This window comes from Adiantum capillus-veneris, chromosome 15 (genome assembly GCF_014529385.1).
Source record: "Adiantum capillus-veneris isolate H3 chromosome 15, ASM1452938v2, whole genome shotgun sequence".
In the NCBI taxonomy this organism is placed as follows: domain Eukaryota; kingdom Viridiplantae; phylum Streptophyta; class Polypodiopsida; order Polypodiales; family Pteridaceae; genus Adiantum; species Adiantum capillus-veneris.
The window spans coordinates 64,483,444-64,494,964 of record NC_140945.1 but is presented as its reverse complement, the minus strand read 5'-3'; the positions used below and the strand labels follow the sequence as shown (position 1 = coordinate 64,494,964).

At 45.9% G+C, this 11,521-nt stretch overlaps 1 pseudogene; it reads left to right on the top strand.

The window, feature by feature from the left end:
• Nucleotides 1-1,283: 1,283 nt before the first annotated feature.
• LOC147440794 (uncharacterized) lies at nucleotides 1,284-4,067 on the top strand (annotated as a pseudogene).
• The last annotated feature ends 7,454 nt before the right edge of the window (nucleotides 4,068-11,521 follow it).

The window sequence follows — 11,521 nt, the reverse complement described above, 5'->3', positions numbered from 1 at the left end:
CAGAGACAAGGTGGAGGAGGAAACAAAGGAGCTCTTGCTCATGATGGGCATCACAAGCCCTTTGCATACGCGAGCTTGGAGAGTGGGCAAAAGAAGTGAAGGAGGGGGAGAATCTTCAAGGGAAAGAGCACTCATTTTACGCTTCCCAACTGTGGAGGCAAAGAAAGAATTTTGAAGAAGAGACCCACTCTCAAGAAGACAGGTATCTTCCTTGGAGATGACCTCACGCTAGCACAACTCGCACACATGAAGGAGGTCATGCAAGAGATAAAAGCGGCAAGAGAGAAGGGGAAGATTTCTTTCTATAGAGATGGGAGAGTAGTGATTTTAGAGCGCCGCTCCGCATGACGGTGCGAGACCTATGGGACCACTCTTCATATGGCAGCGTGGAACTGCAATGGATCATTTCGGTTGGATGTGGGGGCATTTCAAGACAGCTATTTTGGGAGAGACATTGTTTTTTACTCAGAGACACACCAGGCTCCGGGACAACTTATGCCACATGTATCTGGATATAGGTGGGAGACGACATGCAGAGCAGGAACTAGATCTGAGCTCAGAGGACGGGGATCTGGAGGAGTAGCTGTCTTATTCAGGGAGGAGCTCCAATCACTCATACACATTGTTCGTAGAGATGAGCAGGCCAGGTATATGTGGGTGAGGCTGAGGGCAGAGACTGGCCGTTTTCTTTACATTGCCATATGCTACTTTCCTCCTAGTACTTCAGCCTATGCTATGTCCAGAGGAAAGTCCCCCTTCTCGATCTTAGATGATGATATCTGGGAGTTCTCTAGAGATGGTGATATTATCTTGTTGGGTGACTTCAATGCTAGGACAGCTCAGATGCAGACAGCTTTCTATGATACTTCAGAGGAGATGATGAGGGAGTTGGAGACCAGCGACTTGGGCTTGTCTAGGACTTCACAGGACTTGGATCACACAGAGTACGGGAGATTCTTAGTAGAAATGGGAACTTCACATGGTCTTGCCATTTTGAATGGCTTGCAGAGATTTCTAGAGGCGGGGGGGTTTACTTGCTTCCCACATAGGCATGGCGTCAGTACAGTGGACTATGTTATGACCCAGCCCAGTTTCATATCTTCTATTCAGGACTTCACGGTCGGCTCCTGACCTATTGGTATAGTGGTGGACCACGCACTCCTAACTTTCACCATATCATTTCGTTTCAGTTCAGCATCTCTGGCACGGCCACCCACACATGCCCGTTACACCTTTACACGAGCGACTGACTCAGTTTATATGGATGGGATCTACAGGCGTCTATGTACAGAGGAGCCAGGCTGCCCTCTAGACGAGCTCACTCAGATCTTGACAGATACACTACATGCGGCAGCAGTCGGGCATACCCTCACACCCAGCCTGAGTCCAGACACCGCACTGGGAGTATGCCCCAGAACAGCTGGTATGATGATGAGTGCAAAGAGATGCCAGCTACACTTCAGAGGGAGGTACTTTTAGGGATTATCACACACAAACAGTCGCAGGTTCTCTTTCAACGCCTAGTACGGCGAAAGAAGAGAGCTTATCTTGCTCAGCTCGAGGAGGAGTTATATCAGTTGTTCTTGAGCCAGGACTCAAGGGAGGCGTGGAGGCGTTTTCATGAGTATTCTTCTACACCTGCCATTACATCTACAGAGACTTGGGGTACATATGCAACCTCTCTCTACTCGATCCCAGGGCAGCAGTCCTTACCTGATCCCCCAGAGCCTTGTCCACATACTTGCACTTTCTTCACTGCTGAGATGGTAAAGAAAGCCCTTGCCAAGATGAAGACTGGGAGAGCTTATGACCATGATGGTTTGGTGGCCGAACACTTTATACATGCTAGAGATATGCTTGCAGAGCTGATTGCAGTGATGTTCAACCGAGCCATGTGTGAGGGATTTCCTAGCACTTGGAGCTTATCCACTATTGTGCCTATCTTCAAGGCAGGAGACCCTATGGAGCCAAGGAACTACCGTACCATCATGATTGGACACACTTTGGCTAGGTTGTATGCATCTATTATCGAGCATCACCTCAGTAGATGGGCAGAAAGACAGGGCATACGGGCTTTAGGACAGGCAGGCTTCAGGAAGGGACTCTCTACTCTTGATCATATATTGACGCTCAGAGCTATCATTGAGGAGGGTAGAGCGCACGGCAGGAGGATCTATTGTAGCTTTGTGGATTTCCGCAAAGCCTTTGACATGGTCCCTAGAGCCAGGTTGATGCACAGATTACATGAGCTGGGTGTGCCCACAGAGCTGATCTGGGGGATTATGGCCTTGTACAGGACAGTAGTGGGACAGGTACGCACTCCAGAGGGTATGTCTGGTCTTGTTCACTCCACCATTGGGGTGAAACAGGGATGCCCACTCTCCCCTACTCTCTTTGGGATGTACATTGATGAGGTTTCAGACTACATAGAGAGGGACGGTGGAAGCGGAGCACAGTTGGCGGGCACATGGATTTCCTTGCTGTTATATGCGGATGATATTGTCTTGATTTCTGATTCTCCAGAGGGAATGCAACGTCATCTGGATGCTTTACATAATTTTGCTCACGATAGTGGTATGTCTGTAAACCTTAGCAAGACTAAGGTTATGGTGTTTAACACCACACCACAGTGGGTTAGACGGTCAGCTCCTACTTTTACTTATGGCCATCAGCCAGTGGAGTATACAGATGCATACACATACCTGGGGGTGGTCTTTACCGGCCCGGGGTTTTCTTTGAGGAGAGCAGCAGAGATGAGACTGACAAGAGCACATACAGCTTTGGGGAGATTAGAGAGGATGTGTTCACAAACCCAATTTCAAGAACCTCGTACAAAGCTTTGGCTCTTCGATACCTTAGTGACCTCAGCCATGCTATATGGAGTTCAGATATGGGGCCCTTCTGTGGCTCATAGCAGTCGCCCTAGTAGTACTGATGGTTGGAGATGCATGGAGAGACCTCTGGTTTCCATGATTTCGCGGATGATTAGAGCCAAAGCCTCAGTACCACATGAGATTATCCGCGCAGAGCTGGCTGCCCCCCCGCTGGTGGTAGAGGCACTCACTAGATCAATCTCCTTTTTACATAGCATCTGGGAGCTCCCCAGAGACAGGTATGCACGTTTAGCACTGGAGTCTTCTCGGCAGTTGGCTTCACAGGGAGATACAGCATGTTGGTATGCACAGATGACCTCTTGGTTCCAGATTCATGGTTTTAGCATAGACAGGCTACCACCCTTCCAGTATTCGCTGGATGCACCCTCTTTGTCCCTTACTCGGACAGAGGTTAGCAGACTCATCAGACAGGATGTGACTCAGCTGGATACCAGGAGGACTTGGATAGAGCCGACCCATGAGCTAGGCATGAAGATGTCTTTCTACAGGGAGCATCTTCTCCAGCTCACAGAGGACGGTTTTGTGACTAGACCTAGCTACATGGACACACACCTGTCATATGGTTTACGATGTGCCATTGGTCAGATACGCACATCTTCTCATCAGCTGGAGATTGAGGTGGGTAGGTTTAGCAGAGTACCAGCAGAGGCCAGGATATGTCAGTTATGCCATTTGGAGCCAGAGACAGAGCTGCACTATATATGCCATTGCCCAGTTTACTATGAGATACGAGGTCGTTTTCATTGCCTCTTTAGGGATGGTTTTGGGCCACTATCTCGAGTTATGAGGTACCAGGATCAGAGATGCCTTGGGCTATTCTTGCTAGAGCTGCGCAGACACAGAGAGAGCCTCTTGAGGAGATCAGATAGAAGGAGACAGTCCCAGAGGGAGATCACTGATTTCTTTCGTGTGGAGACGCGCCAGTCAGAGGAGCAGGATCCAGAGCAGCCTCCAGGACCTACCTGCACTAGAGGTATACTGATTGACAGGGCCATAGAGCTTGGGAGATCTAGACGCCCGCGATTGTGAGGATCATCACTGCATCGACGGAGGATTCATCAGAGGATCAGGATCATTCTAGCACGATATGGGAGACGCCCAGCCAGAGTGCTTACTATGGAGGATATTGATGAGATTCGCCAGCGGCCGATGCTGGACATCTTGGGACCCTGATGTGCAGATGCTCCCTCACCCTCAGTTTCTTCATGTGCATGAGTTTTGTATCATTGGATTGTTGTACTGGCTAGAGAGTCTCTAGTCAATGCCCCCCCCCCTAGCTTGTCACTACAGCTTTCAGTCTAGTTTTTCTTTCATAGTTTTTTCATCTTTTCAGTTCTACAGACAAGGTATCAGACACATCATTTTGTAACCGTGATGGTCTCATAGGTCATTTTGGCCTTTTGCAGACGTAAATATATCATTTCATTTTATTTCATTTCTTAAACAATTGTTTTGAGGAAGTGATTACAATGGTATAAGAGCTCACTCTGCTCCCTTGCCCTTTGCAAACTGGAGCACAATCCTATTGACATGGACGGAGCACCAGGAGATCACATTGTTGAAGGAGGAAATAGATTGAGCCCATCCACCTACAGGCTCCTTGACGAGACACATGCCAGTATGTGGTACGACAATTGGTATATTCAGCAAAACAACAAAGACAGAGACCGACGGATGACACGACTGAGGAAGCTTTGCATAGCTATTGAGCACCTTGAATCCCCCTCCTAACCCTGTTATGCCACCTCAACAATCCCAGATTTACTCCTCTGATCCTCCCCGAACTTACCCGACTGCTTCCTCACGACAGAACTCTGGAGATGTCTCTTAGTTTCTAGGAAGCATTTTGCCAGTTGCAGCGGAATGAATGTTTGAACTTTGCTCAAGATGAGTGCTCCGAACTGTGCTCAAGGTTCCTTTTATTCTTATGGAAGGGAGAGCCTTCCGTTCTTAAAGAGAGTGCAATGGACACAAACAAAGTGAATGGACACAATGAATGGAAATGCATGAGATTGAGAGATAGAGAAGAGAATACGACACCAGAGATGTAAAACCCTCCTCCAAAGGCCCCACTCTCGTCGGCGAGAGTGGTCTACTATTGATTGCACAAATCTCTACAATGCTTGGACTTGCCGACGATGTTGATGACGATGAAGACGACGACGAGACGGGCTGAAATCTGAAAACTCTAAGGGCTGAAATCTGCAAATCTTTATCTGCTGAATTCTGACTCTATGTCGATGACGATGTCGATGGGGACGATACGACGACGTGCTGAAAACACAGATGCTGAAATCTGTGTTTTCCGGGCTGAAACTGCAAACCTTGCGGAAACTGGCCGTGCGGCGAGGAATTGCTACGGGAAGGTGAGATCTACGAGGTTCAGGACTTTGATCTGCGATGTCTAAGGGCTGAAAACTGAAAACGCTGGTGTTTCTTGATGTTCCGTCCCCATGATCTGCAAAAACGTTGAGGTTGTGATGCAAACCAAAAACGCTAGGGCTGAAATTGTCTTATGCTGTCGCCGATTGTTCTGCAAAAGCAAAACGCTAGGCTGATCTGCTGTGTCTCAATGACACCGGGGCTGATCTGCTGCGCAAAAATCGCCAAGGCTGATCTGATGAAAAACGCTAGGTCTTCTGTGGAGAAAACGACAGAGTAGTCGCGTGGGTTGGTCTTGCTGAGAAGTTGCCTGTTGAGCAAGGTGCTCCTGCTGCCTCTTCTGCCAGAAAGTGCTAACTCTAGTTTGCTTATATATTAACTTAGCAAAATTGCCTACCTACTTTCCAACAAAAGTCACTTAAAAATAATAAGTGAAAAATGTCAAAAATAGGGAAAATAGGCTAAATGCACTGGAAAATTCCCCTGAAAGATTTTGATGGATTCTGATGGGAATGCTTATGATCATGCTGTGTGCAACCAGAGGATATGCATCTACACTAAGTGACTAGGCATGCACGGACTGCGAAAAAACTCACAAAAGTGCTAGAACACTTCTAAATCTAGACTGACTGGACTGACTGAACCCTTGTCGTGCTGTAGCTTGTCGACGGACACATAGGGTTGGATGTGTCACGTGAAATCTCCTCCTTTTCAAAGTGAGGTACTGGTACCGAACTGTATGGCGTCAAGGGAGATCGCCAATAGCATCCGGAATCCTGGAAGGGACTCTTCGCCGGCCCACTCTAATGTGTGGGTCATGCGGTACTTAAACTTCATAAAGGTCTGCAACGCTTGCTTCTTTGGGCCGCGCCGAGAGCGACACACAGTCTTCTGTGGCTCCTTCGATGCTTCAACTTCTTCTAGAGTCATGCTTCTTTCTTCTTCAAGAATCTCCATGGCTAAAAATTCCTGAAACCACCTCCAATACAAAATCATGAATATACCTATTCCATGTAAAGTGACTAGAAAAAATATTGTCGTCCTAAAAGACTGTGCATGCAATGTAGATGAACAAATACACGAAGTGCCAAACCGTTCACCACACACGCAAACAATGAGATCGAATCTTGTCTTGCTGATCTAAATCAATCAACTGTGGCAATTAACAACGGAGATGCCCATGCTTGGTGCTCATACTTGCTTGTGCTTTTCTACAATTGTGTCGTGCCAAGGGAGAGACATGGAATGTGACTTCCTTGAATGCATACTTTTCAGCTTTTCATGAACAATCAGCATACAATTGTGCTCATTCATGAGTGAAACGTGCTCAACGTACAATATGTCATGCCTAGGAAAAGGGATCACATAAAGACGCTGACTAAAATACAGGAAACGATCACGAATGAAACACTCGTACGATGTGTGGTCACTAATCATTCGAACACATAGTACTTCCTGTGAGGGTTCTTTGGACCGAGGCTCGAGAGCCAAGATCGAGAGCCTAAAGGGATACTTTGGACCTAGGCTCGAGAGCCAAGATCCATCCTTCGTGATTGATCAAATCTGCAATGAGGTTAGCTTCGCTAGAAAAAGCATCAACTAACTCATCCTCCTTGTGAACAATCACGTCATCTTCATGCAAATCATCGTCATCTTCATGCAAATCATCATGCTTGTGAGAAATCACATCTTGATCATGCAAATCATCATGCTTGTCAGTGTCATCCAAATCATCATGCTCATCATTATCATTCAAATCATCATGCTTATCATTGTCATTCAAATCATCATGCTTCTCATAATCATGCAAATCCTGTGTGTCATGCTTTGGAGAAGAAGAGACTGAGAGAGTCTCCTTCTCCCGAATCTCTTGCATTTGTGCCTGCACTTGAGAAAAGAGTCGCAAGAACTCTTTCATGTGTTGGTCGCTCTTTTCTTTCACGGCGGCTGCCATTCTTTCTTGGTGTTTGCGCTCCATTTCTGCTTTCTTTCTGCTCTTCTTTCTGCGTGTCTGCGATCCATTTCTGCCTTTCTTTGTGCATTTCTTGCTTCGCGTTCTAACTTCCTTCCATAAACATCTGCTCCAACTCCTCCATAGGAGTTAGTGCAATCCTTGACGTAGATAATGAAGGGGGAGGGTCGGAAAAACCTCCTCGTGGGAAAAATTCTTCTTCGCCTCTCTCATGCTCATCACCTCCAAGCGAAGTATCCATTCCACTTCGAGTGATGACCATCTACTGAAGTCGTGGGTTCTTGTGGGTTCTTGGGTTCTTAAGTTCACGAGGAACTTGGGTTCTTGGGTTCTTGAGTTCTTGAGGTTCTTGCGGTTCTTCTTTCGATTGCAATCTGTGTTCGAGAAGGATCTTCTCTTCACCCGAGTTCTGCTCTTTTCCGCGAGCGCACCCCTTGGCGGCCTTGTGCTCACACCAAGGTTGCTTTTTCCCACCTCACGTCGATTGGCCGGGCGCTAAGTGCACGGTCTGCTCTCAATGAGTGAAAAGAGACACAAGGGGAGGCTGGACAAGCCCTTCTTTCCTAGGATTCCTATCACTCTTTAAAAACACGATTAGAAATCGACACGCCCAAGCGAACTTGGGTTCGTGCGACCGCAACAAGGAAAAAAAATCCTTGTGATTCTTGTGGTTCTTTCCTTGAGTGATACAGAACACTGCCAAAGCTCTGATACCAATGTAAGGTGCAGCAGAATGAATGTTTGGACTTTGCTCAAGATGAGTGCTCCGAACTTGCTCAAGGTTCCTTTTATTCTTATGGAAGGGAGAGCCTTCCGTTCTTAGAGAGAGACTACAATGGACATAAACAAAGTGAATAGACACAGTGAATAAAAGTGCATGAGACTGAGAGATAGAGAAGAGAAAACGACACCAGAGACGTTGTAAAACCCTCCTCTGAAGGCCCCACTCTCGTCAGCGAGAGTGGTCTACTATTGATTGCACAAATCTCTACAATGCTTGGACTTGCCGACGATGTCGACGACGATGAAGACGACGACGAGACGGGCTGAAATCTGAAAACTCTAAGGGCTGAAATCTGCAAATCTTTATCTGCTGAATTCTGACTCTATGTCGATGACGATGTCGATGGCGACAATGTGACGACGACGCGCTGAAAACGCAGATGCTGAAATCTGTGTTTTCCGGGCTGAAACTGCAAACCTTGCTGAAACTGACCGTGCGGCGAGGAACTGTTGCGGGAAGGTGAGATCTGCGAGGTTCGGGACTTGATTTGCGAGTCTAAGGGCTGAAACTTGAAAACGCTGGTGTTTCTTGATGTTCCGTCGCGATGATCTACAAAAACGTTGAGGTTGTGATGCAAACCAAAAACGCTAGGGCTGAAATTGTCTTTTGTTGTCTCTGGTTGTTCTGCAAAAGCAAAACGCTAGGCTGATCTGCTGTGTCTTGACGACGCCGGGGCTGATCTACTGTGCACAAATTGCCAAGGATGATCTGATGCAAAAATGCTAGGTCTTCTGTGGAGAAAACGCCATAGTAGTTGCGGGGGTTGGTCTTGCTGAGAAGTTGCCTATTGAGCAAGGTGCTCCTGCTGCCTCTTCTGCCAGAAAGTGCTAACTCTGGTTTGCTTATATATTAACTTAGCAAAATTGCCCTACCTACTTTCCAACAAAAGTCACTTAAAAATAATAAGTGAAAAATGTTAAAAATAGGGAAAATAGGCTAAATGCACTGGAAATTCCCCTGAAGGATTCTGATGGATTCTGATTGGAATGCTTATGATCATGCTGTGTGCTACCAGAGGATATGCATCTACACTAAGTGACTGGGCATGCACGGTCTGCGAACAGACTCACAAAAGTGCCAGAACACTTCTAAATCTGGACTGACTGAACCCTTGTCGTGCTGTAGCTTGTCCACGGACACATAGGGTTCGATGTGTCACGTGACACATTTTCAAGAACATTGCTTCAAGAGAACAATTGCATGTGGTTTCTGAAGTACCACTACAAATCTCCATTGCACCCCCGGCCTATGTTCCCCCACCACCAACAGCACCCCCTTATGCAACGGATGGACACCATCACCATTATTATTATTCCTCAACACCTCCGATGGCAAAATCAATTTTAAAACCTTTCAAGGATGGTGTTTCTACAGCTAAATTTTTCACCTTCGCAAGCGTCCAAGATTCCCACAATGCTCTCAAGTTTTAAGAAGAGTTTGATATCCTGCTCAGTAACAAAAATTTATAGAAGAATCCAAGTTGCTACAAGTCACTTCTTTTTTCAAAAAAAGTGCTTTGACATGGTGGGCTGCCCTAACCAAGAAACCACACAGTTCAAACTGGCATGACTTCAAGCTCGCTTTCAACCCAAGCTTTCTTGCAAAAAAAATTGGAAGGAGATATAATTGCAGCATGGTCTGGTCTCATGATGTACCCGTTGGACACTCTTCCAATTTACAACCAAAGATTTTGGGACCGAGGTGTCTATAGCGAGCTTTTATGTGCACGGCCATCATGACACAAGAATGCATCAATGAATGATCGATTGCATGAATGTTAGAATGTGAAAATTTTGTATTCTGCAATTCAAGGCGATTGCTTTGATTTTAGAAGGCGGTATGACGAGTTTTAGGGTTACGTTTTTTGCGTCAAGGTCATCTGACCCATGCGTCTAGTCCATGCCAAGCTCTTAGTCAAAGCAAGAATCTTATGTGCATGAACAGTTCTCTCTATGCAGTATTTGCATCTGTGATCATTTGCATAGCACTAGGACATATAAGACTAACTCGACCACATTTTGCAGATTTCGACCGAGGGACCTAAACCCTAGAGAAAAGATTTACCAACTTATGAGTGCCCATTGAGGGCCTAAATAATTAAAGTAGAAACAAATACTTTCCAACTTATGGAGCACTCGGTAGGGGCCTAAAACCCAAAGTCAAAAGCTTGACCTTTGGAGTGGACTTCCGAAAATCACACTTGACCTGATGATGTGGCACTGCAATATGGACTTCCCCGTTTAGCGCTGCTGGTTGCTGACGTGGCACTGCTATATGGATTTCGCGCTGCCGGTTGCTGACATGGCATTGCTGTATGGACTTTCGGTGTTTTGCACTGACAAGCCAAGTGGACTCCTATACGCAATTCCACACATCGTGCTGGCTGATTCTAGCAATTTTGAGCACTAGCTTTTTGGAGCAATTGCTTTTCGATTATTATGCTTTTAGGATGGTAGCTTTTGGGGCTCTGCTTTTAGCAACCCGAGTACTCTTTATAAGTGCCCTTAGGGCCAATCTTTCAGGCATCTAGACATAGAGCTGGAAGATCTCGACCCAACAGGAATTGTACTCTTGCAGATCAATAACAAAGAAATACCGAAGGAGGCGCTAGTTTTGGGGCCAACGCGTCCTCGATCGGAAGTCCGTCGCGCCATGTCGTCTCTCTTTGTCTCAGAGTACTCTTCATGTTCCTAAGTGTGTAGATGGCAGTTATCTCTGTGTTTCCATCCGGTCCGTAGCCGGAAGTGATTGCACAAAGTTTGCGCCAAAAGTTACCGATAAATCAGCAGATTGAATCTAGAGCCGTGCAAATTGCACAAGAGGAGAGCCACTCCACTCCTTTGTCATAGATTGCCTAGATTGAATAATTTCCTCTTGAGATTTTAAGGATACTAACAGGCTCGTAGTATTTGCAGAATGACTTTATGAAAATATGTACATTGAATTGGAAATCCTTAGAATTAAACATGCTATATCAAGTGTATATTGTTAGAGTATGTGTGGAAAGATGAAATGTCTACAGCATTTTACATGATGAATGATTTGAACTTAGTGCATCTACACATCTGTTAGAGATCAGCAAGATCTGGATGTAATGGCTAAGTGACTGTGAAATGAATGTAATTCTAATGAATAAAGATTTCCATCTAGATGAGATGACTAGCTATTGTTGTGAGTGAATCAAGAGTTCCAGAATAATGAGATGATTGCACAGGGATCAAGGTGCATCAAGAGTTCTGGACGAAAAGAGATGGCTAGATTGAACGATTGAAACACAGTGTTCAATGTGAACCAAGTGTGTGATTTGTGAACACCATGCTCTATGAATGTACTATCTTGTAGGGATAGTCAGGGGCACGTTTTGCTTGAAATGTGAAGGATATGAATTTGATAGTAACGAGATTTAGTAGATCAAGACATCCGTGAGAAGATCAATGCAATCTGGATGTGATTGCTAAATGGTTACAATGATCATGATTTGTATTTGAG